This window comes from Thermobia domestica, chromosome 14 (assembly GCF_964235325.1).
Source record: "Thermobia domestica chromosome 14, izTheDome1.hap1.1, whole genome shotgun sequence".
Taxonomy (NCBI): domain Eukaryota; kingdom Metazoa; phylum Arthropoda; class Insecta; order Zygentoma; family Lepismatidae; genus Thermobia; species Thermobia domestica.
The window spans coordinates 109273400-109299856 of record NC_137467.1 but is presented as its reverse complement, the minus strand read 5'-3'; the positions used below and the strand labels follow the sequence as shown (position 1 = coordinate 109299856).

Below are 26457 nucleotides of genomic sequence, written 5' to 3'. Positions count from 1 at the left end.
ACCTGGCCAAAAACTTTAATTTGTGTACAAATTGCTTCTCAAGTCCCAAATATGCGAGAATTGTATATTTATAGCATTAAGAATGAAAAAGAGCAAAGATTTGCTGTCGATATTGCTAAATGCAGATGGGATACCTTATTTCGGCTGCTGGACGCCACGTTGGTTTCTTCGTATCCAAGCTGCGATGTCTTCAACAACAGTCATTCTTCGTGTGACAAGTATCGTCTTTCCTTAACGGTAGCCACGTGCCTAATACTCGAAAGAAAAGAATGAGAAGTAATAAGAAGCATACCGAGCACATTCTGATTTGTAATAGTGCAAGAATTTGCGCGAGTGATCCCTAAATATTCCTAACTCTTCATTCCGTGTTTCTTTAGAAAGCTTAAAATTGCATTCTGTATCGCAGCCGATCCATCAACAGCAATTTCATGGACACTAGCAGACATATAGAAACAAAGTTTAAAGGAGAACGAAGAGTTTGTCTGTCTCCACTGCATAAATGTGAAAAGCGTTGGAATCAACATCAAACCCAGAGTTAATTACAGATAGTATCACCAAAAAACGTGTAATCAGTTGTTCAGAAAACTCTGTTACTTGAAAAAATTTGGTGCGAGTCCGCACTCTAAATCGTTGATTTCTTTAGGAGTTGTTTTACAAATATAACACTTTGGAGGAGATTTGCTGTTCATGAGTGCATTGCAAACTTTTCCATCGACTATTGGGTTCCATTGACGTTCACAGTTGATGGGTGAAGATTTTGAATCTGCAGTTCGATGCACCGGACTTTATGTGTTGTCATGTTTTCCCTTGCAAAACCGAAATCTTATAGGGCAGTAGTATTTCATTGATGACATTCGAGGACTCTGCTACATTAGAATTTCCTTGCCTACAACTGGCCGAATTGGCACGAAAGACTCAAACAGCAGATCTTTTTCAAACATAATGTCTTGTCCTGCTGAAAGTTCTGGTTGTATACGCTGTGACCTGCACTTCCATCACAGCGTCTCTTCATTGCTGTACAGTTTGTGTGTACGCTTTGCGCTCATAAACGCTTGTCTCACAAACTCTAGTCGGAGTTATTTCTGTCATCTCACAAAGTTCTTTTGTAGCATCTTGTTGTCCTGATGCCCGAAACCACATTTTGCCAGCAAAGGCCAGTTTCGATGTACTTACAGATGTACGTAGGTCTTCTGTTTTCCTTCGTTTGGTTCTGTCAATAGATTCTCTGGAATCCTTCGATGGACGACCACCAGGATTTGATCGACGTACCATCTGTCTCTAGAATTTAAACGTCAGTTCTCCATCAAGCAATTGTGTATGTTTCTTCAAAAGTCGTCATGATTATTGGCACTTTTATACAGTTTTTGGTACACTTGACTGCAAACCTGGTAACAGTTAATCGAATGTTTTCACTAACGTAGACTGGTTGATCACCAGGTCCAATAGCGTCAAAACCCATGTCTGGACATGCCATGTTTGCTGCCTCTGATAATGTCCTTTCTTTTCTCTCATTTTGTCATCTGTCTCAGCTTCATTATCAACTATAGACGTCCTGTACTTAAAAAGTAAGAATTATTAACTTCGGTGTTCTGTCACCACACACAAAGAAACATGTATTTCACGAATTCGCACATATTCGCACCTGAACTTCCTGAAAAACAATTCATCAGGGACTATTCTTTGAGGCCATTTCAATAACTCTGCTGGGAAACGCTGGGCACTATAGTTATTTTCTGCAGTTTTGTAAACCTTCTGCTAACACAATTTAGATTTTGTCACATTAACATATTTTGTCCGAGGAAAGGTAGAAATGGAAGATACTGCATAGTCATTTTGGACAGTTGCAGTGCTTGAGAGGTATGTTGGTGCCATATCCAACATATGGAGTTTGGGAAGATTAAGAAAACTCATGTTAATTTTTGGCACCGATATATTTTAGTTTACTATGAGACAACGAATTTCTCATACTTTGTGGGGTGTAAGATTCGAAAAGTGAATTTAGTTAGTAGTGGCAAAGGAGTGTTTTCAAAATAAAGCATACTCCCTGTGATCGTACCCTAATTACATATTGAAGATAGAATGAAATATTGCAATTGTTGTAAATTGAGTGCCCATTCAGTAGAGCAGAGGGGTATATGGAGCTTGAAGCACTCTCTTGTGAACTTTACTTACTGACATATTGCACAATAAAACAAGATACCATAATTGTATTAATATGTCACATATTTACAATTGAAGAGCGATTCTATAATATAAAGCCAGATTTGATTTTGGAGCTGAGAAATTATACTCTTGCTGATCTTTAGTTACTGACATTTTTAGCTATAAATGAAAGAACAGAATTTTGCTAATTTCTCATAAATGCACTCTTTCAAATAAGGTGTTACCAGGGCGAAAAGAACTGATGGAAGATTAAGCAAACTCGTGCTGATTGTTTTATCCGACATAACACGCAAAAAACAGAAAAAACACAATTGTCGTTGGAATTGGGAAATTTTCAAATATTTAACATCGATAAGTGAGTCCGTTTATATGTGCAAAAGGAGCGCTTTTAATATAAAGCAAACTTATAGTGGTCTTTTTTTGCCGATATATTGTGGAACAAAGAGAAATAACGAAATAGGTATAAACTGTTGGATATCTACAATTGAGAAGTTGCTCCATCCGGTATAGCTAAGAAAGGTTCGATGGATGAGTTTCCTATTATCGCTTCTTACTGACATATTTAAGTGTAACGTCATGGAACGGATTGTCGTAATTTGTCAAATATTTATATTTGTAATTCGAGTCTATTGACTTGGGTGAATGGTCTTTCGAAATAGTAATGCAGAGTGTTGGTGATCGTTAGTTACTGAAAAATTTTAGAGTAAAATAAATAATGGTTTTGTCCTAAATTGTCTGCTATTATTAAAATTGGAAATGTGAGGTTATTCAGAAAACGAAAAGGTATGTTCGGAATATCAAGCTATGTTCGAACTCTTTCTGATCGGTAGCTGCCGATATATTTAAGAATGAAATGAAAATATGGAATTGTCTAATATCATCTAATTTTTACAATTGAAAAGTGAGTAGGGCGAAGGGCGAGCTTGGATTCGTTGCAGACTGTTTGCCATGTTAAATATGTATTAACAATGAATAAAAGAACGAATTCTCGAAAATTGTCAGTTATTAACAATTGAAAACTGATTCCACTCAGCAAAGCGAAAGGAGTGTTTGGAACATCTGGCAGTGATTTTTAGATCGTTAGTTACTTACTAATTTAAGGAAAAAATTAAATCCTAATTTGTAATATCCTAATTTGTCTGATATTTTCAATTGAAATGCTAGTTTATACAGCAGGGCAAAGCGAGTGTTTGGAAGTAATTGTAATTGTAAGTAATACTATGAATGCTTCTTTACAAACAGTGACCTCCTCTGTATATGCTTCTTGTACCACCCTCACTCGGTATGAATATGATGCATCACATTAAGACTCTTCTCTTTCGCGGGGGGCGCGGTGGCTCAGTGGTAGAGCGTTCACCTCCGGTGCTTGGGGTCCCTGGTTCGATCCCAGCTCGCGCCGTGTGGACTTTGTGGTGGACAAACACCGTGCTCGTGGGTTTTCTCGGGGTTCTCTCGTTTCCTCCCACTTTCTTCATTCCACCATTTCACTCATCTCTCATTATCACCGTCTCCTTTAGCCTAACCGGCATAATCGTGGGACGTTAAACTTACAGATTTCATTTCATTTCTTCTCTTTCGCTTCTCAAGGCCTACATCTCTGCACAGGTACTATTACAATTAGGCATGACAGGTATATGTTAATTTTATCATTTGACACCATTTCGTTTTCTCGCCTAATGATTTTTTTACTACATCATAACCTTCTCAAAATGTCATTTACAGGTGCACTCTGGGCAGGTCTCATGGGTCTTTCGTCTGAGTTTTGCATTACAACTCGAATTCTTCCATATGAAGGTTTTTCTTTGATGTTGAACGTGGTGCACATTCTTCTACACTGAGGGAATCATCCATGCCTTGTTGTCCGTTACTACCGATCACAACTAAAGAAACCCACGTATTATTGTAAACTTCACGTTAACTAGGGAATGTTTTTGAACGGAGTCTGTGAACAAGTCATTTCTTAAATGGCCGATATCAGTTCTGCAAGTTGTACAGCAGAACTAAAGCATGGACTTAACAAAGTTTTTACCAGAAGGTCGTGGACTTCACATATTCTTCCCCAACATGGGTTTTCCATTACTGTTAAAAATGTATCGGATTTATCATAGTGTTTCCCTCGTCATTAAATCAACAGAAACGTCCGCTTTCATCCAACAACACTGCATCAAAAACCAAAAATATAGTTTTTTGGATTCATCGGTTTCTTCCCCTGGATCCTTCATTTCTGATTTGAATTACTTTAAAAATGTAAATAACAGATACTATACATTACCATTTTTTGTCTTTTACGTAAATATATCATTAACTAACAATAATGAAAGTCCCTTAAATCATCCAAAATCACATTTGCAATTGTAAATAACTAACAATATTCGATAATTATTACCTTTTCCTTCATTATTATATATGTAGGCTAGTGACAATCAGCAATAATTTGTTTCTATTTAAAAACACTTTTCTCTCCCTACAGAATGTACTAATTTTTCAGTTGTAAATATCAGACAATTTAAGAAAATTTATTTTAGATATGTCAGTATTTAAAGATTAGCAAGAGATCGCTTCATCATCCTAACAATCCTTTCGCTCAGCTGAGATTACTCAATTTTCATTATTAAGTATCTGTAAATTTTCTAGAATCCCATTATTACTTCCTATTTAAATATATTTCGTTAACTGGCGAACATCAAGTATCTGCTTTATTTCCCGAAACGTGCATTTCGCCTACTCAATGGCTATAGTTTCGATTTGTAAATATCAGACAATTTAAATCTGCGATCTCTGATTTTATTTTTAAATATATCAGTAAATATAGGTCAGCAGGAATCTTTATCATCCACCACTCCTTTCGAATTACTGAATGGAGTCGCCTTTCAATTGAAACATACAAATAATCTACAACAAATCTGTTGCTTCTCTTTATATTTATATGTCAGTATCTAACGATAATGAAAGTATATTTAATCTTCCGAACTTCTGCCCTACAGACTAGATCCATTCTAAACAAAATATCTAACAATTTAGGACCGTAATGTCGATATTTTTTAAAATGTCGACCAGCAAGTCTGCTTTATATGACAATAACACTCCTTTCGCCCTACCCAATGGACTAACTTTCTAATTATAAATATGTGACAATATATGTATGGTCGGTTCTCTCACTTTATTCTTAAATATGTCAGTAACTAACGATTAGCAAGAGAGTGATTCAGCTTCCAAACACTCCTTTCGCAACACTGAGTTTCTCATTTTTCTATTGATAATATCTGACAAATTTTGAGAATTCTATTTCATTTTTTTCTTAAACATGCCGATACTTACGATTAGCTGAAATTGTTTAATGTACGAAAAACTCCTTGCACCTTGCACCTACTGTAGAAAATTTAGGACTATTTCATTCTCTCTCTTTACATTCATAACAATGACATCAACTACCGATTAATAAGATTCTAATTACCGCTCTATTATCGAAATCGCACTTCAATTTTAAAAATCTGACAATTTAGGTTAATTGTTCTATTTTATTCTTAAATATGTCAGTACTAACAATTAACCTACTTCATATGAATACACTGTTTTGCATTACGGAATGCATCACATACCAATAATTAATATTTAGAAATACGACGATTCCCTTTCTTCGTTTTATACTTAAATATGTCATTTACTAACGAAGAATATAACTCTGATTGAGCTATCAAACATTCCTATACTGAATAGACTGGCTATTCAATTGTAAATGGCAGACAAATAACGCATTGAGACGTGGCGGTCAGAATTCTGTAAATTAAATTTCTATTGCATTAATTCTACTTAAAGCATTATTGTGGGCATATAGGCCGATTGTATACATTTGTGTAGCTGTGCTTCACTTTTATACAAGTAGCAGCAGCGTTCTAGTGAGTAGTATGTGATAAAAGTATTGTAAATGCCTTGTGGTGTTGCTGTTTTATCAACAGGTACTATCTCGTAGATTTTATTACAATAATTAGAAGTTTCTCGTTTATGAACTACCTTTTTGAAGTGCTTGTTTGTTTTTGTGAATAACTGTTATCTTTTGTGGTAAAATTACAAATATGACAAGCAATTCGTTATAATTTGATTTGTTGTTGAAATATAATGTACACTTTTGTGTCCAAAAGGATTGTAATGAACAGATGCGTTATCTATGAAATCTCATTGAGTATGTGGTTTTGGGTGATAATATTAGTAAGAATTGGTTTGGTTTAGCTTCGATCGGACTTATATCAACGACATTATACCAAAATTTTCTTAAAAATTATATGGTACATTTAGTTAGTGTGTACAAGAATTAGAATCATGGATAAACCATCTGGCCCATCTCTCTAAATAGCTAAAATTTTTGATATGTTGGAGAAAGGTGAGATTTCGATTTATCTGAAGATGAAACCGAGGAAGATTCACCGCTTGTTGAAAGTTTAGATGATCGGACAATAAAGCGTATTGGAGCGAATCAAGTACGTAGAAATGAGATATCTGCTGACGAAGTGCTTCAAGACGAAAATGTGGAGCACTCTGAAACAAATGATTTGGACAACGATAGCAACTGCATAATACATTATAGTTATGACAACATTATGTTCACACAAAAGCCATTCATTAAATTGTCACGGAAACCTTGGTCTTGCCTTGTAGATACATTCGAGGCTCCAAATATAGAAGAGCGTGAATTATCGTCACCGATTCATTACTTCAAAAGATATGTACCTGATGAGATAATTACAAACATGGCTATGTATACTAACATGAATGCTTTACAACAAGGGAATTCATCGTTCAGGCAGACTAATCCTGACTAAATGGAAGTTTTGTGTGGTTTACATATATTGGCTGGCACTCCAAAATTTCTGAAAATACGCATGTATTGGAACAAAACACTAAAGATAAACGTGTTTTTAGATAATATGAAAGTGATGGGTTTTTTAAATTGCGAACAAATTTACATCTCGTAGACAACCTGAAATAACTGCCTGACAATAAAGACAAATTTTACAAGGTTATACCAATTTACGTACAAATTAAGACAATTCCCATATTTTATTTTACTTTTATATATGTTTGTAATTAACGATCGATATTTAGCTTCATATTTCTGACATTCGTTTTGCCATAGTGAATGGACTTAATTACCAATTGTAAATATCTGACAAAGTACAACAATTAAGTACTATGATTTTTCCAGAAATATGTCAGTAATTAACGACGAGCCAGCTTCAGTCTTGCCAGCTTCTACGTAGTCTGCTTCAGCTTCCAAACACTCCCTTCCCCTGCTGAAATCAGACACTTTTCAAATGTAAATATCTGACAATTTACTACAATTCCGTTCTGTGGTATCATTCTTAAATATGCATTCAACTAGAGATCAGCAGGAGTTTCCTTCACATTTGAAACTTTGATTTTGATCTACTAAATACTAGTCAATCGTAAAATCTGGTAATGTATATAAATCGCTTATTTCATTTTATTGTAAAATAGTCAAGTAGCTACGCTCATCAAAAGAATGCTTAACTATAACGAAACTACTTTTCGCCCTACTGAATGGGCTCGCTTTCCTATTGTAAATAACAGATGATTATAATTCCATTCTTTCACATAACACTTCAATATGTTAGTAAGTAGCGTTAATGAGAAACTATTATATTTTCCGAACAACTCTTTGCCATACTTATTAGAAAAACTTTTAAATTGTAAAAGTCCTACAACTTACGACAACTCTGTTATATCTGCTTATTTCTTAATATGTCGGCAAATAACGATTAGCAAGAGTTTTCTTCATCTTGCCTGCACTCCCATTGCCCTATGAATGAATAGTTTTCATTGTTAAATATTTGAGAATTATCGAGGATTCTATTCCTAAATATGTTTTGAATCATAGATTTGAATCTGCTTTAGCTTCCAAACTCTCCTTTGCCATGCTGAATATACTCGATTTTAATTGTAACTATCTGTGAATTTAAAACAATTGCGTTCATCGAATTTATTCTTAAACATGTTTAATCACACGATCAGCATGAGTGTGGTTAATCTTTCAAACATTCCTATCACCCTAAAGTAACACCTTACTTTTCAAAGGTAAATGTCTGAAAATATATTGCATTTCTTTTTATTTTTCATTCATTCTTATATCCGTCGGCAAGTATCGATCAGCAAATAACTGCTTGATCTTCTAAGCACTCCTTTTCTGTTAGTGAAAAGACTCACTAACCAAATGTAAATATCTAAGAATTAACGACAATTTCGTTATTTTGTTTCATTCTTAAATATCCCGGGAACTACCAATTAGCAACAGTTTACTTCAGCTTGCAAACACTCCTTTCGCTATAGTGAATATCTCATTAGGGAATATCTGTCAATTTACGAAAATCAGTAATTTAATTTCAAAAGTACCGTTTTTTCATTTATTGTTATATAGTAACTTACTAGATTATATATAACAAAGCACACGTTTCGCCCTATTGAATGTTGTAACTTTTGATTGTAAATATCAAACAATTTACGAAAATTCTTTTCTTTGATTTTATTTTAAAATATATCTACAACCTAGGATCACAACGAGTCTGCTTCTGCTTCCAACACCCTTTTTCACATACTGAATCGACTCAATTTTCAGTTCTTAATACCTGACAATTTAAGACAATTCATTTTATTCACCAATGTGTCGGGAACTAAAAATCAGAAAGAGTCTTCTTTTTCTATAACTCTTTTCTCTATACTGAAAGGAATCACTTTTAAAATGTAAATATCTGATATTGTACAACAATTCCGTTCTTTTATTCTATTTGTAATATATGTCACTAACTCACGGTCAGCAATATTCTAATTTCTTCAGCTTCCAAACACTTTTTTGCACCTATATACAGGAACCGCTCTTCAATTGTAACTATCTGACAAATTACGACGATTCTCTTATTTTATTTATTTTTATTATATCAGTAACTAGTATTCAACAACAGCTCGTTTCATCCACTTACATTCATCTAAATCAACGAATCGACACACCCAACAAATGTAAATTCCTGGCAAGTTGAGGCAATTCCTCTCTTTTGTTCTATTCTTAATTTAGTAATTTCTAGCAACAGTTAGATCTTCATTTTAGAAGCAACACTTTCGCCCTGCTAAATAGATTCACTTTTTAAATGTAAGTACCTATGTAAGTGAAATTTCTTTTCTCATTCTAAACTTACATATGTTAGAAACCAGAGCTCAATATTCCAAACACTCCTATCGTAGTACTGATGGGATAAAGTTTTTAATTGTATATATCAACGACAATTCCGTTTTTAATTTTATTCTTAAATATGTCGGAGCTAACGATCAGCAAGTCTACTTCAGTTTCTCATGAGTTCCTTATCTCTATTGAATATAATCACATTTCAATGGTAAATATCTGACAAATTACGACAATTTAGAGATTTCATTTTATTCTTAATTATGTTACTAAATTACTTACGGATTCAAAATATCTGATATTAGTACAAATATCATTTTATTTCATAAAAGTTCCATTTACGAGCTACCACCAAGGTTGCTTCAGCTGCAAAAATATTTTTCGTCCTGGTGTGTATACTCAATTTCTAATTGCAAATATCTGACTATTTCCGAAAATAATTTATAATTAATTTTATTTTAATATAGTCCAATACTTACGACTATCAAGAGTCTGATTTATATACCAATTCACACCTTTCGCACTAGTGAATATATTAACATTTTAACTCTTAGTATCTGTTAATTTGAGTCAATTCCGTTCTCTCAAGTTATTGTTAAATGAGTCCATTTTTAACGGTCATTAACAGTGTGCTTTATATACCTTAAAACACTTTACGCCCTACTCAACTTACTAAATGAAAGATAATTTAACATATTGTGTTGTCTCTTTTATTCATATATATGACGGCAATTAACTATAAGCAAGAGTTTGCTTCATATTCCACACACTCCTTCATGGACATTTCAATGTTCATTATCACACAATTTACGACAATTCCATTCTTTCATTTTATTCTTATATCTTCAACCAACATTCATCAAGAGTCTGCTTAAGCTTATAAATACAAATTTTCCCATACCGAATAGACACTATTCAGTTGCTATTATTTGATAATCTATGACAATTTCTTTTTTTTCATTTATGTTTAGAAGTCTCAATAACTTACGATAACGAAGTCTGCCTCATTTCTGAGAAACTCGCTTCGCCGCTTGAGAATGAAAATCGTACGGCAATTCATTTCTATCACTTTATTCTTAAATATGTCAGTAACTACGATTAACACAGTCTGCGCCATCGTTGACCACTGTGTTAGCGATACAGAATCACCACACTTTTCAATCTTAAATATGTGGAGACCTGACGATAACAAGAATTCATTCAGGTTTCAAATATACTCTTGGCTTCTCTCGTTGTACTCACTCACCAATTGTAAATATTTGACCAAGTACGAAATTTCCACTCTTTTACTATATTCATAAATATGTCAGTTATTAACGATAAGCGAAAATCTGCTATTGCTTCCAAATACTGCTTTCGCCCTGCTAGGCTACTAACTTTTCAAATGTAGATACTTGAAAATATCCAATACTTCCATTATTTGATTTTATTCTATCTGTTCAGTAAGTAATGATGGCCAAGGGTCAGCTATATTTGCAAGACATACCTTTCGCCCTAGTAAATGGACTCGAATGTAAATTTCTAACAGTTTGAGTCTGTTCCGTTCTCTCACTATGTTCTTAAACATTTCAAAAACAAACGATCATCAACAGTCCTATTTATCTGCGATTACTGCTTTCGTCCTACTGTATGTACTCACTTATCAATTGTAAATACCTGACAGTTTACGACAATTCCATTCTTTGATTTCACTGATATATGAATGCAACTAACGATCAGCAAGTGGCTGCTTCACATTCCAAACATCTCTTTAGCATTACTAAATGGACTCACTGTTTAGCAAGAGTTCAGTTACAGTTACAAAAACTATTAACGCCCTACTTAATAGACTCCTTTTCAGTTGTAAATATCTGAAAATTTACAAGTCCATTAATTCATTGCATTCTTAAATATTTTTGGCAACTAACGATCCCCAAGAGTCATTTTAAAATTATAAATGACAGACATTTTACGACAATTCCTTTCTTTGTCTTAATACTTAAATATGTCAGCATATTATTATTATTGTTCTTTCTTTATTGTTGGAGACTTGCGTTCGATTCCCGGTACTTCTCATATAGCCTCACTCTTGAAAGGGTGCTAAACCCAAAATCTATTATTAGTACTATTATAATAAGTAGAAAAGAGAAAAAGTTTTAGGGCACTAAATTTATTGAGATCTTTTATTCTTCGTAGTATGGACTATATTGTTGATTTAGTGCCAAACTATTTTAGATAAGCTTTCACGAAGATATCACTTTTTTTCATTAAAAGTCCTAATAGCTCTCAATAGTATGACCATTTGCTTGAATCAATTGCATCGAATAAGAATGCACTTGGTTTACATAATACCTAGGCCATCACCTTACTGCAAACATTCTCACTTCGTATTTTACGTGAGGAGATGAGGTGTGTTGTCTTTTGTTTTCAAATCTGTTTTGTTTCAGGTTCTAAATGGTGAATTACGATATCTTTTTAAAACCTGGTTGTATGATCTTTTTAAAGTTAAATGATCTGCTCAAAACTCAGATCTCTTTTACATTTTCCTATATAAAAGGTTGTCTGAAGAGAAATGAAAGTGAGATGAGAAATAAAAGTGATACATCGCACTACTTAGTATTTTTTAGTTCGTGCGAAGTGGGATGTATCAACTTCGAGGGGAAACGAATACGAACAGAATTCGCTGCCGACTGTGTCCAGCATTCAGATCAGGGAACAAGCCTCGTCAATATTTTCCCTGATTCTGTGCCACATTTGTGACTTCAATACTTTATCAGAAGATGTTCAAACTTCTGATACAAAGTGCTTATAATATCTTAGTACACCAAAATTTTACAATACTGTGATCGATAACATCAATGTTTTCTGGGCCAGTGTTATCGAAAGTGCAGTGCAGCGAAGTTATTAAAAAATATCTTTCACCTTATAGAAATGTGAAACACAAATTCTCACAATGGCTTTAGAAGTTGCACGTTTTCTCAACAATGGACATATAACTTGGTGGCTTTTTGGAGTGATATCCTTCTAGTAGATGTACAAAATCAAAGCTCTTTAGCCTCCGATGAGCGGACGCACCATAGAGTCAGTTAGGTTGCAATGAGCTTATCCGCTCTGTTCGCCTCGGCTCAGATGAAACATCCTCTCGATTTTGCACGGTTCAGGTTCGCCACATCTTGGAAGACATGATATGTGAGCGGTCTCTCTGAGCTCGGGTATGTAGTGAATAAGACGCGAGCCGACCAATTTAAACAAATTGCACAATTAGAGTCAGCACGTTTTATTCAGCGCATTTAAATGGACCAAATTTCTTCGTTAGAAGTTAGATCAATTGCTGTTTTTATGGAAGAGTATGTATGTTCGTGTTATTGAGTTTTCATGAATGTAGTCTCTCCTTAAAGACATCCTTGTTTCGGCTTTAAAGAGGATTGTTGAAAAACATAGTTCTTGTAAGGCAAGTGTAAATTTCCAACTCGATAAATTTCTTGTATAGTTATATAGATGAATTAATGGATTTACGGTTTGTTTAATTGCTTTTATCAATTCAGGTGAGTAGGGTCATGGTTTTTATATGACATTTGAAAAACAAATACTAAAAACAACGTTGTTTCATTATTATTAAAAATAAAACTTTAGAGGTTTTGTTTACATAATTTTTCGCATCCATACAGCACCGTAGGATTTTCTTGGGGGAAAAGATATTCATGTAACAATTAGGTCATATCCTCTTTACTGTTTATGCAACTAGTTCTATTGGAAATTTCATTATTATTGTTTAATGAGTATCAACTTGGGGAACAAAGACGCTGATGGTCTATGACGCGTCACAGCGTAACCGTGACGACTCATGAATTATCGGAAAATGGATTACCTATGAGGTAGTCCAAACTTTTGAATAAATATAGGGCAAATTAGAATAAGTCTAATATAGGCAACTTAAAAGAAAATGATATAGAAACATAATTTGACAGAAACGTGAAATATCTTGTCTACCTTTCGGTTCAATCTTTCGGTTATGTACTTATAAAATGTATCGAGGTATTTTGTCTTCAACTTTTTGTTATATACAGTATATACCACAGGTTATATTAGGTAAGAGTGGTTAGTTATATAACTTAAAGACGGTTCCAAACAAGCGCGTTACTTCTAGCGAATCTACAAAGGCTAGCTAAAAATTTTGTAGCTCTAGAATTAGCGGAGCTACAAGTCAAAACCTGTAACTTGGAACACTAAGTATCATATGTTTATATTGTTGATCGAGTTTTACAAAAAAGCTACAAATAAACCTTTTCCAGGACCAACCATATTTTGTAACATTTCCTCGTAATTTTTAGTAAATTTAAAGGCAATCAATGTAATATCAATAGTAAATATTCTCGCACACTTCCTCCTCAACAATAACATAAATTAGAATAAGGCATTCCATGTTGAGTATATGAATATAAATATAATCTATAGGCAGCTCTAAAAAAAAGAAAGTAAAGCTAACCCTAATATACTCAATCAAGATCAACCAACAATTCTATTTAACAAACTAATTTCTCCTAATAAATTTAATGTCGGTGGTGCAGCTATATTAGCAATTCTTAATAAAAACCATCACAGCCCTAAACTCGGCATAAAAAATAGTATTCCTCGATTAATTAACAGTCTTCGACTTCCTAAACGCTCATAAGAAATATTTGCAAGGCAAAATAATCCTGAAGAACACAGACCGTGAGCAATTATTAATGTAAGAACACCTCTAAATCTTCATAGTCCCATCGTTAGTAAGCCTATCAACACTAAACCTATATGGGCAACAGAAGAGTAAGCGATTAAAGACTTTACATCAACTTGTCGTAAACATACCAATCTAACTGATCAAATACCCCCAACTCTAATACCAAATCAAATTAAATTTATACTTACAGCTACATTTTCTATAAAATACATAATACGTAATAGCCCATATCCTCCTAACTTCAATAAAACTCCTGCCAAAATTATTGAGCCACTTACAGGTACTTCAACATGTGCTTTAGGTAGCCAAAGATGAACCAGAAATATAAGTATTTTAATTAAAAAAAGCAACAACTAAAGCAAAATATCATATATAATATGTAATTTCTAAATCTATTACACTTCTTATATTAATTATCAATAAACTACCCTTAATATATTCCAAATAAAAAATACCAATCAAAAGTGGAAGTGAAGCAAACAAGGTATAAAATAACAAATGTATTCCTGCCTGCACTCGTTCGGGTTGATAACCTCAGCCCAAAATTAAAAATAATGTAGGAATTAAAGATCCCTCAAAAAAAATATATATATATATATAAACAATCTAGAAGAAGAAAATCTCAAGTAAAGTAAAATAAGTAACAATAAAACTAAACTAATAAAGCTCGCACTATAAAATGAACTTCTCAACACACCTTCTCTAGCCATAATTATAAGAATAACAATTCAAATACTTAATAAAATCAATGAATATCTCTAACTATCACTCCACAAATAATAGCCCACCTCCCACGGAACCAGCCCTATACTATTTCTTATTATAAATAAAAAACAAACTCCAATAAGACAAAACTGAACAACTCACCATAATTTAAAATTAAAACTTAAAGGTGTCAAAAACAACATAAATATTAAATATTTTAGCATCGTAGCACAACTAAAGAATTCAAATAATCACCTCCATGAGTCCGCACAATAGACACCAAAATTGACAGTCGTAGGCTACCTTCACTAACGCTAAAAGTTAGAAACAATAAACAAAAATAATTTTCAACATACAAGCTACCTAAAGAATAAGATAGAAGTAAAAAACTTATCAACACAATAAATTCAAGTCTTAATAAAACCATCTGTAAATTCTTACGCTGAATAACAAAACAAGCTATTCCTAAAATAACTAGAAAACAAGAAAACAAAATAAATAATATTTTCATAAGCTTTTATAGTTTAATTAAAACGTTGATCTTGTAAACCATTAATGAATAAAATTCTAAAAGCTTCAAGAGAAAGCGCAAACTTATCTTTAGTCCCCAAAACTAATATTTTAAAAAACTACCTCTTGAAATTAAAATAACCTGAATATTACTTATAATTTTAGTAGTTTTAAGATTCATTCTAATTCAAATATCTCACCCTCTATCAATAGGACTAATGCTTATTGTTAACACTATTACTACCTGGTTAATTATTTCAAGTATAAGAGAATCTCCTTGATTTTCTTACATTCTATTCCTAGTTTTTCTAGGAGGTATATTAGTTTTATTCATTTATGTTACAAGACTAGCATCAAATGAAATATTTTCTTTAACACCTAGCCTTTTCCTACTAATTTCCTTAGTTCCACTCCTCTTAATTCTTATAATAATTATTGACCCTCTTATGCTCCCAAATATAATTTCACTACCAGACCCACATCACTATCCAACTAATTACCAAGAAATTACCGGTATAAAATTTTATATAACATCAATCTTAATAAATACTATCATATTAGCAACATATCTATTTATTACATTAATTGCAGTAGTAAGGATCACTTCATTATGCCAAGGCCCTCTTCGGCCCTCTAAATCATATGTCAACACCAATTCGCTTACATCACCCTCTTTTTAAAATTGCTAACAACGCCTTAGTAGATCTTCCAGTTCCTATTACAGTTCCTATTAACATTTCATATTGATGAAACTTTGGCTCTCTTCTCGGCTTATGTTTGATTATTCAAATTGCTACAGGTCTATTTCTGGCAATACATTATGTATCAAGTATTGAATTAGCCTTCAACACAGTAATTCACATCTGTCGAGATGTAAATTTTGGGTAGCTTTTACGTACTTTACATGCCAATGGAGCATCCTTTTTCTTCATTTGTCTTTACTTACACGTCGGCCGAGTAATATACTACGGCTCTTATCTCTAACTTCATACTTGAAGAGTAGGAGTTGCTATTCTACTACTAGTGATAGCAACTGCTTTCGTCGGTTACGTCCTACCCTGAGGTCAAATATCTTTCTGAAGGGCAACAGTCATTACAAATCTATTATCAGCTATCCCCTACCTAGGAACAATATTAGTACAATGAATTTGAGGGGGATTTGCCGTAGATAATGCTACTTTAAATCGATTCTTTGCCTTCCATTTCCTCTTACCTTTCATTGTGGCTGCCATGTCCATAGTACACCTCCTATTTCTCCACCAAACAGGATCTAACAACCCCCTTGGCCTTAACAGAAACCAAGATAAAATTCCCTTTCACCCCTATTTTTCTACTAAAGACACTATTGGATTCCTAACAATAATAACAGCCTTAATACTACTTACCCTTTGAAATCCTTACATACTAGGAGATCCTGAAAATTTCACTCCAGCGAATCCATTAGTCACACCAGTACATATTCAACCAGAATGATACTTCCTATTTGATTATGCCATTCTTCGTTCCATTCCTAATAAACTTGAAGGAGTTATTGCCTTAGTAATATCAATCCTCATTTTAATAATTATGCCTTTTTTCATACTAGAAAAATGCGAGGTTTACAATTCTATCCTATTAACCAAATTATATTCTGAATTATAGTTAGCACGGTAATCCTCTTAACTTGAATCGGGGCTCGACCAGTCGAAGACCCTTACATTCTAACAGGTCAAATTCCCACGGTTATCTACTTCGCTTACTTCCTATTTGTGCCATATCTCTCCTCCTTATCAGATTTCCTACTAAATAAAACTTAGTTCTTTGGCTGAGAATAAGCATATGTTCTGAAAACATACAACAGAGCAAAGCTCTAAGAACTTATTCTCAATTTAATACACTTAAATTAAAAGAGAAATAAAAAGAAGCTTTATGCCCCCTAAAAATAAAAGATAATTAAGAGACAAAGGCAAAAAACACTTTCAAGCAAGATATATTAATTTATCATATCGAAATCGTGGTAACGTTCCTCGTACCCAAATAAAACCAAAAGAAATAAATACTACCTTACAAAAAAACAAAACAGAAAAAATATCATGGCCTAAAAACAAAATTCTAAATAAGGCTCTTATAAACAAAATACTAGCATATTCAGCTATAAAAATAAGAGCAAATCCCCCTGCTCTATACTCAATATTAAATCCAGAAACAAGTTCTGACTCGCCTTCTGCAAAATCAAAAGGAGTACGATTAGTTTCAGCTAAGCAAGAAGCAAATCAAACTAATGCTAAAGGAAACGTGATTCATAAAAACCATAACTCTTCCTGATATTAACCAAAATTCAACAATCTATATCTCTCAGCTAAAAATACAAAAGACAACAAAATTAAAGCCAAACTAACCTCATAAGAAATAGTTTGTGCTACTGCTCGGAGACCTCCTAGCAAAGAATATGAAGAATTAGAAGATCAACCAGCAATTATTATAGCGTACACACCCATGCTTGTGCAACATAAAAAGAACAATAAACCCAAAGAAAAAGTCAGTATAACACTTAACTAAGGAATTCTTAATCATACTAACAAGGATAAAAATAAACTAAAAACAGGAGCTAAATAATAAGGATAATAATTAGATATAGTAGGGAAAACTTGTTCCTTAGTAAATAACTTAATTGCATCTGCAAAAGGCTGAGGTAAACCACAAATACCCACCTTATTAGGTCCGCGACGAATTTGAATATATCCTAAAACCTTCCGTTCTAATAAAGTTAGAAATGCAACCCCAATTAAAACACAAATAACCAAAATCAAATAAGGAACCACACCTATAATATAATCATAATACATTATTACCTGGACTCAATTCATCCATTATTAGATCCTAAATCTAATGCACTTATCTGCCAAAGTAATGCTCATTTACTTTTATTCCCTAATAATAAATATTATTAGTACTTGGTCCTTTCGTACTAAAGTACTATTACCAATAAAGGATAGAAACCGATCTGGCTCACGCCGATCTGAACTCAGATCATGTAAGATTTCAAAGGTCGAACAGACCTATACACTAAGCTTCTACACCTAGATAAAATCTTAATCCAACATCGAGGTCGCAATCTCTCTTGTCGATATGAACTCTCAAAAAAAATTACGCTGTTATCCCTGAGGTAACTTAGTCTAACAATCATTAATAAAGGATCATAAAAATACCTAAAAGTAATTATATAAAAAAGAGTTTATTTTATCTTCTCGTCGCCCCAACGCAACAATTAAATAGCAAATTCATTCATTACCAACTACAAAAATTACTACTTAAATATAAAGATCGTCTTATCGTCCTTTTAAATTATTTAAGCCTCTTCACTCAAAAGTAAAATTCAATATTACGAATAAAGACAGTCTTCCACTCGTCCAACCTTTCATACAAGCCCACAATTAAAGGACTAATGATTATGCTACCTTCGCACGGTCAAGATACCGCGGCCGTTTAAAACCTCACTGGGCAGGTCAGACCTTTTATTTTAACAAAAGGACATGTTTTTGATAAACAGGCAGAGGAAATCTTTGCCGAATTCCTTTAATCATCCTCTCCAATATACTAATAACACCATTATAAATTACCTTAACTAATTTAAAGCAAAAGTACAGTAATAAATTAAATGCAATAAAATATGATAAACAACTCAAATAAGTTATAACAAAATTACAAATGATGGCTACTCCTAAGCCCACATCTTTCATTTAATATAAAACCACATTATAAATAATACAAGTAAAGAGCAAATCCCCTTTACTATTACTCACGGCAAAACTACAAAAACCAAATCTGCAACAAGTCTATCCGCGCCTGAATTAAATTCAATTCCTGCACAACCAGATTTAATGGAAACGGAAAGGCATTTCACCACTAAAATAAAATTTACAAATAGTATGCTACCTATAATATCATATTATTTTAGCTCTTTCCATTTCGGGAAATAATTATATAATAATATTATTTAGTGCTCCCTGATACAAAAGGTACAACATTTCATGTCTTCTTCCCTTCAAACAAAATTTCACTTATTTAAACATTCCCTTACGGTACTAATTAACTATAATATCAACAAATTAACTTTATACCCTATACAATAACATCAATTAAAGTTGATTCACTTAATCTCAATATAAAAATCATATATACATATTAGTACATCCTTCAATCAAAATACATCCTTCAATCAGAATCGCACAGAAACCTCCTCGATGTAAACGAATAGCTCAACTAACAAGCTCTATTTTGTTATTAATTCAATCTGGGCACACCTTCCGGTACACCCACTATGTTACGACTTACCTCACCTAAACAAATGAGAGCGACGGGCGATGTGTACATATCCTAGAGCCCTACTCATAATAGCAATATAACTAATATTACATTCAAATCCATCTTCATTTAAATGATTTCATAATAAAATCCGTATAAACATTCTATTGTAATCCATCTCCTCTTACCAATAAGCTGCACCTTGACCTGAAGTCTTCCTCAATAAAGATAATGAAGGTTTCTAACCTCTCCTTAATACCTTCAACTACGGCGGTATACAAACTGCCAACAATAGTAAGTAAAATATATCGTGGATTGTCGATTACGAGACAGATTCCTCTGAACAGTCTAAAATACTGTCAAATCCTTTGAGTTTCAACAATATAACTACTATTACCCAGGTATTACATTTTACATTAAAAATAATAGGGTTTCTAATCCTAGTTTGACAAATAATTTCATAGCTTCAAACATAGAATTCATTATTTTAAATAATAATTTCACCTAAAAATAAAAAGACAAAATCCTATAACTTAAATTTATAACTACACCTTAACCGTCAATACTTCTTCCCTTCAGCCCCCTCGTCTCACCGCGGCAGCTGGCACGAATTTCGCTGGGTCTTCCTAAACCTTAACTGCTTCAAACACTAATTAATAAACAAAACCAAGTACTGCGACCAATTATACTTCATCACTTACCTTTAAGATAAATAATCTTATTTCTTATCCGGGAAGTTACATGTACAACTAGATAAACAAGAGGAGAAAAACCAGGATAATACTTTATTATTAATTTATAACGCTAAAATAAATAATTATTAGTTATGTATTTAATCCAATTGATAAAAATTAGTATTAATTAAAAGCTATTCCCCCCTTGTCTAGGATACAATTTTGTTTCCCCCCCCTCAAACAAAATTGTATCCTATACAAGTATCTTTATTTTCTCCTTACACATATGCTGTAAAAACTAGCATATTCTGGATACGTTAGTCTTATTAATATACCTTTAGCCGGTATCTCAGGCTAATTAAGAAGATTTAATAGATTTTCAAGTTTTAATTATTATTAATATATATTAATTCTAAATTTAATTATTATAACAAAATACTCATCTATTTAAATTCTCGTATACTTCTATAAATAATTATTAAATAATAAGATGCCTGATTAAAGGATTATCGTGATAGGATAAATCAAGTATTTTAATATACTCTTATTACACCTAAAAGAATTAAACTTTCACCTTTGATATCAAAAATCAACGTGCATCGTACACTAAAGCGTAGAAAGATAAGCTAACAAGTAAACCTTACGTTTGGGTGAATCGAGTTGCTGACTAAGACACATATGAGAAAGTAGTACTAAATGTGTTCAGTATTTCAGTGAAGTTGTAGGTGCGAAGCTCCAGGGGTTTAGAAGATACAGCTACCAGAACATCACATGGAAGTACAGAATAGTTGTCATACAGTTGGAGGTAAAAGCTCTGTAAGACCTCTTGTAACGACAAAAGGTGAATAACAAATATATGGGTACACATTAGGACTAGGGAGAATTCATATAGTGAGGGTATACCTGACGGCGGCCATCTTGAAATCCGCCATTTTGAATTAAGGTTAAGTTTTTAACATAGGAATAGGGTCATGTGATACATGATTTAAGGCGCAAATTTAATCAGAAGAACAATGGTGACGTTAATTTTGATTTACGCGCAATTGGTAAAAAGTTACAGGGAAATTAAATATTGTTGCAGCATATATATTAGTCCTTTACCCCACTTTGTAAATTTTGTGTTAATGATAATAATTAAATAAAAAGCAGGTGGATAAATATTAGATCTATGGTAAGAGTTGCCTTGATGGCGGCCATGTTCAAATCCGCCATTTTGAATCAGACAAAGGTTTTAAACAAAACGCAGAACAGTGACACCTTATTAATAGCAAATTTTGCCATAACTCCAACGGTATAACTATTTTTGCTTTATCATTAACCAGCACAAAATTAAATGGATCGCTCCTTACGACTACTGCTTTGACGGAATTATTAACGACAAATGTGTCACTCCTCGAGTGTAACTCGATTGCTTTTGTCAGGTGTGCTCACTGTGAGCATAGCATTTGTGCAAGTCATGCACTCTTTTCTGAACTACATATTGATTGTACTAACTGAGGACTTTTCTGGAAGAAAGACCCAAGTTCAATTATGACTCAATTCCACTTTGGTCATTTTTCCTTCAATTAGCAACTTGTTTATGCGATAACAAATGCTGGTTAATGATAAAGCAAAAATGGTTATACCGTTAGATTTACGGTAAAATTTGCTATTAATAAGGTGTCAATGTTATGCGTTTTGTTTAAAACTTTTGTCTAATTCAAAATGGCGGATTTGAACATGGCCGGCAGCAAGGCAACTCTTACCATAGACCTAATATTTATTCACCTACTTTTTATTTAATTATTATCATTAACACAAAATTTACAAGGTGGGGTAAAGGACTAATACATATGCTGCAACAATATTTAATTTCCCTGTAACTTTTTACCAATTGCGCGTAAATCAAAATTAACGTCACCATTGTTCTTCTGATTAAATTTGCGCCTTAAATCATGTATCACATGACCCTATTTCTATTTTAAAAACTTAACCTTAACTCAAAATGGCGGATTTCAAGATGGCCGCCGTCAGGTATACCCTCACTATATGACTTCCTTCTAGTCCTAATATGTACCCATATATTTGTTATTCACCTTTGTCGTTACAAGAGGTCTTACAGAGCTTTTACCTCCAACTGTATGACAACTATTCTGTACTTCCATGTGATGTTCTGGTAGCTGTATCTTCTAAGCCCCTGGAGCTTCGCACCTATAACTTCACTGAAATACTGACCACATTTAGTACTACTTTCTCATATGTGTCTCAGTCAGCAACTCGATTCACCCAAACGTAAGGTTTACTTGTAAGATAAGCTAGTGGGCTCATACCCCGCATATGAAGATTACTCTTCTTTTTCTTATGCTTACTAGCCCTTAAACTCTTTTATTCTCTACAACACTTGTGTTAGGAACTCTCATTTCCCTAACTTCCTCATCATGATTTGGTACTTGAATTTGTTTGAAATTAATCTCCTATCATTCATCCCCCTGATTTCAAAGACCAACAATCAACGTCACACCGAATCTGCTGTAAAATACTTTTTAGTACAAGCTATTGCAAGATCCTTACTTTTAATAGCAATTATTTTACTTTATATAGGACTGCAAACTACATATTATTTAATCACTATTTCCTTACTTTTTAAAATAGGAGCAGCCAATCTCCACTTCTGAATGCCCGAAGTAATAGAGGCTATACTTTGAATAGACTGCATTATTTTAATAACATGACAAAAATTGGCACCCCTCGGCCTACTTTCCTACAGCTTAAAACCCACAAATCTAATCTACCTAACCTTAATTTTATCTTTAGTAGTAGGTTCAATCGGAGGCTTAAATCAAACATCACTACGTAAAATCATAGCATTTTCACCTATTAATAACACTGGCTGAATACTCATAGCCCTTCTATTAAGTGACATAGCATGATCTCTCTACTTCTCATTTTACACCTTACTTTCAACAATAGCAGTCACTCTTTTCGCAATAAACAAAATATTTCATATTAATCAAACTTTCTCTAATAAAATTATGGTAACAAAATTAGCTATCTTTACTAGCCTCTTATGTTTAGGAGGTCTTCCACCATTTTTAGGATTCTTACCTAAATGAATCATCATTATAAAAACTGCTGAACAAATATCATTTATTATTCTCACCCTGATAGTAATAACAGCACTAATTACCCTTTTCTATTATATGCGAATTGCTTATGCTGCTTTCATTATTAATCATTATAATCAAACATGAACATCTTTAATGAAAAAAAGTCAAGAAACATCAATTAGATCAATATTCATTATTATTTCATTAAGAGGCATAATTATTTTACCTTTAACTGTCAACATCCTTTAAACAAAGACTTTAAGTTAAAAAACTAATGGCCTTCAAAGCCATAAATAAAAGGCAATCTTTTAGGTCTTAGTATATATTAACTACTACACCGGAATTGCAGTCCGACATCATAAATATTGACTATAAAACCTAATAGGAGGTTTATTAACCATAAATAGAATTACAATCTATCGCCTAATACTTCGGCCACTCTATTTAATTTCACTTGCAACGATGATTATTTTCTACAAATCATAAAGATATTGGTAAAATATACTTGATCTTCGGGGCTTGAGCAGGAATAGTAGGAACATCATTAAGTCTTCTCATTCGAGCAGAACTTGGTCGACCAGGTAGCTTAATTGGTGATGACCAAATTTATAACGTAATTGTTACTGCTCATGCTTTCATTATAATTTTCTTCATAGTTATGCCAACTATAATCGGAGGCTTTGGTAATTGGTTAGTGCCTTTAATACTAGGAGCACCTGATATAGCATTCCCTCGCCTAAACAACATAAGATTCTGATTATTACCGCCTTCATTAACTCTACTATTAACGGGAAGAATTGTAGAAAGTGGTGCGGGAACTGGATGAACTGTGTATCCTCCTCTCTCCAGAGCCATTGCTCACGCCGGAGCCTCTGTGACCTTTCTATTTTCTCCCTCCATTTAGCTGGTGTATCCTCAATTCTCGGGGCCGTAAATTTTATTACGATCGTAATTAATATACGAACTCCAGGAATAACTTTAGAACGAATGCCATTATTCGTTTGATCTGTAGTAATCACTGCGGTATTACTTCTTTTATCTCTTCCCGTATTAGCAGGAGCTATTACAATACTCGTAACTCACCGAAATCTTAACTCTAACCTAACTCTCCTTCTTTGACCCCTCAGGAGGAGAAGACCCAATTTTATACCAACACCTATTTTGATTCTTTGGTCATCCTGAAGTTTACATTTTAATTCTTCCAGGATTTGGTATAATTTCACATATTGTAACCCAAGAAAGTGGCAAAAAGGAAACTTTTGGTGCTTTAGGAATAATTTATGCAATACTGGCAATTGGATTCCTAGGATTTATTGTCTGGGCTCATCATATATTCACTGTTGGCATAGACGTTGATACTCGCGCTTATTTTACCGCAGCCACAATAATCATTGTTGTTCCTACAGGAATTAAGGTATTCAGATGAATTGCCACACTTCGTCGAGCACAAATAACTTACTCACCTTCAATCTTATGAACTTTAGGTTTCATTTTCTTATTTACTGTTGGGGGTCTCACGGGAGTTGTATTAGCAAATTCATCTTTAGACATTGTTCTCCATGACACTTATTACGTAGTAGCACATTTTCACTATGTACTATCTATAGGTGCTGTATTTGCTATCATAGCAGGACTTATTCATTGATTCCCTCTATTTAGAGGAACAACGATAAATCCTATATGACTAAAAATTCAATTCCTAGTAATATTTATAGGAGTAAACATCACATTCTTCCCCCAACATTTCTTAGGTTTAAGAGGAATGCCTCGCCGGTATTCAGATTATCCAGACGCCTACACAACATGAAATATAGTATCAAGTATTGGCTCATTCCTTTCCTTCGTTGCCGTGCTAGTACTTGTAATTATTATATGAGAAGCCTTTGCAAGAGCTCGACCAGTAGTCTTTTCAGACCAACAAACAACATCTTTAGAATGATTCCAGAACCTACCGCCTGCAGAACATAGTTACGCAGAACTTCCCTTACTAACAAACTTCTAAGGTGGCAGATAAGTGCATTGGACCTAAGCCCCAAACATAAGAATAACCATCTTCTTTAGAAATGGCCATTTGAAATCAGCTAGGACTTCAGGATGCAGCGTCCCCTGTAATAGAAGAAATAGTTTTTTTTCATGATCATACAATACTCATTGTAACTATAATTACAGTTCTCGTAGGTTATTTACTAGCCTCTCTTCTACCAAACACATATATTAACCGCAACTTATTAGAGGGGCAAACCCTAGAGACTATTTGAACAATTCTGCCTGCTATTACACTAATCTTTATCGCCCTCCCATCCTTACGACTCCTATACTTACTAGACGAAATTCACCAACCAGCAATTACTCTTAAAACAATTGGACATGAATGATACTGAAGTTATGAATATTCTGACTTCTCCTTAACAGAATTTGATTCTTATATAGTCCCTATGAATGAAATAAGCCCTAATTCATTTCGTCTTCTAGATGTAGACAATCGCATTGTATTGACTATTAATATTGACATTCGTATCTTAATCACCGCTGCTGATGTTCTTCACTCATGAGCTATACCCGCCTTTGGTATTAAAGCAGATGCTACTCCAGCACGTTTAAATCAGGTAGCAGCTAATATTACACGCACAGGCTTATTCTTCGGTCAATGTTCAGAAATTTGTTGTGCTAATCACAGTTTTATACCAATTGTTGTTGAGGCCTGCCCTCATTCAGTATTTATTAACTGAATAACAAAAATAATACAAGAACTTTCATTGGGTGGCTGAAAGTAAGCAATGGTCTCTTAAACCAAAACATAGTAAAGTAACAATTACTCCCAATGGAAAAATTTCTTAAATTATAACGTAAGCATGTCAAGCTTAAATTACTACTTAATGGTATTTTTCTATTCCACAAATATCTCCCCTAAAATGACTCATATTATTTATTATATTTTCTTTGTGCTACCTTTTCTTTGCATCTATTATATATTTTTGCATCTATTATATATTTTAATTCAAATACACCTCATCCTTTCTTAGATAGCACTGACATTAAAAAAACAAGCATAAATTGAAAGTGATAACAAATCTTTTTTCAACCTTTGATCCCTCTACTTCAATTATAAACATATCATTTAACTGACTTAGAACAGTAATTGGACTTCTA

At 33.3% G+C, this 26457-nt stretch overlaps 1 pseudogene; it reads left to right on the top strand.

The window, feature by feature from the left end:
* The first annotated feature begins 15406 nt into the window (after nucleotides 1-15406).
* Nucleotides 15407-15943, top strand: LOC145669948 (NADH-ubiquinone oxidoreductase chain 6 pseudogene; annotated as a pseudogene).
* The last annotated feature ends 10514 nt before the right edge of the window (nucleotides 15944-26457 follow it).